At 29.5% G+C, this 1,861-nt stretch overlaps 1 protein-coding gene across 1 annotated transcript in view; it reads right to left on the minus strand.

The window, feature by feature from the left end:
• Positions 1 to 1,673, minus strand: part of LOC108685226 (carcinine transporter-like) — a 13,500-nt gene extending 11,827 nt beyond the window's left edge. The window contains exon 1 of the mRNA XM_018189914.1: positions 1,288 to 1,673. The gene's annotated coding sequence lies outside the window, so the exon portion shown is untranslated. The remainder of the gene's footprint in view (positions 1 to 1,287) is intronic.
• Positions 1,674 to 1,861: the final 188 nt, after the last annotated feature.

Genomic DNA, 1,861 nt, shown 5'->3' on the forward strand with positions numbered 1-1,861 from the left:
TGAACTTTTTTCTTGTTAACGGCGCGGCATAAAAGATTCATTCGTAACAGGATTCGTTCAACACACTCGTCAATGTATACATAGAAAACTTGCGTTCTCCCTGGGGTGAAATTGTATGTAAATTTGCTATTCGGGCACTGAGGAGAAAAATCGATACAGCCTTGGCAATATACACGCGAATGAAAGTTCCACCCACGACAGCGATCAAAATTTGCTCAGTGACGAATCTGTATTTTCTAGAGCTCGAAGTTAATATTCTTAGAAAGTGATTCTTTAAAAAGAAGAATTAGTTTTCAAATTCACGTTTTATTGAGAAAAATAATTCAACACTTGACATTCCAAACAAAACATGAACATATAAAGTGTATATTACAAAGGAATAACTTTTTCCTAATTGAAGGAATTAAGGATCCTGAATAGCACAATCATATTGAATTGTAACATCAGAAGCGAGAAATGACACATTAATTTTTATTATGTGCCATTTATAAATAAAGACAACTTAGATAAAACAAAATGACAAGAATGCTTTAAAATATTTGTAAAAATGGACGAAAACTATGCTTATCTTTCCTGACAGTCAGTAAATATTCATAAAAAGTGATAAAAGGCACATTAAATGCTTTTATTCAATGCGTAACTTATTTTCATTTACACAGGCCTTTTATCACTTTTTATGAATATTTACTGACTGTCAGGAAAGATAAGCATAGTTTTCGTCCATTTTTACAAATATTTTAAAGCAATCTTGTCATTTATTTTATTTTATCTAAATTGTCTTTATTTATAAATGATAATAGAAGTTCACGTGTCATTTCTCGCTTTGACGAGAAATCACGATTCAATATGACTACTTAGGAATTTTAAGAGATATGATAGAAATACAAAAATTCTTTATTATATTCTTTTGCAATAAATAAAAACAAATAAATTTGTGTCAGCAAAATTATTATTTAACTAAATTAAAATTCTTTATTTAATTAAATTAACTAACGTGGATTTTAAAAGAAAGAGAAGAAATAAAAAATTGTTGAAGGAGCTACTGAATCGGTGTATCTTTTGTTATTTCTGTATTTTCATTGACTTACCGATAAATCTTCCATTGTTGCTTACATTGCAACTTTTTTATATAGCGACGTTAAATTACAATATATTATAGAAATAAATGTCACACGGAATAATGAATAAATGACAATGTAATAATTAATACTTATTCTATTTCGAATAATTTCACGATGAATATGAAACAGGCAGACAATTTTTTTATTGTATCGTTAAAATATTTACCACTAATATTTATTTATCTGATTTATCTGATTTCTTCCATTCATACGTATGTCTTGCATTTGGCTCAGACGTCACTCGCACAAGCCGGTTGTCAACATTCACGCAATTCTCGTACCGTTATCTATGAATTCACAACAATATCTGGCGTGCTGTTAGTGCCCACATTTTGAACGAGCCAAACTTGCAAGCCAGAAATAAACCACGCGCGGAGGTCGATAAGCGTCCTGTTACTTAAGCATAAAACCTTGACCGCTATTCTAGTTAAATGCTGCGACAAATTTGACGGAATTTTAATTCTTTTCACGAATTTGCAAAATGCAAGAAGTATATTTTACTTATTTTTGACTATAAAACGTCTCTCTTATTATCATTAATATGGAATAACAATTATTATTATCAATAGGTTTGTTTGTGTTGCTTGCACTTTTTGCACTCAGTATCTTCGCTTTCTCTCTTTTCAATATCCAAATACATATCTATCTCACCTTAAAAGTTTAAAAAGTTTGAGAGATTTCAAGTAACGCGAACGGATCTCTTAATATAGAATAATTAATTATTAATAATATACTAATAA

The sequence above is a fragment of the Atta colombica genome, unplaced genomic scaffold (genome assembly GCF_001594045.1).
Source record: "Atta colombica isolate Treedump-2 unplaced genomic scaffold, Acol1.0 scaffold149, whole genome shotgun sequence".
Taxonomy (NCBI): Eukaryota; Metazoa; Arthropoda; class Insecta; order Hymenoptera; family Formicidae; genus Atta; species Atta colombica.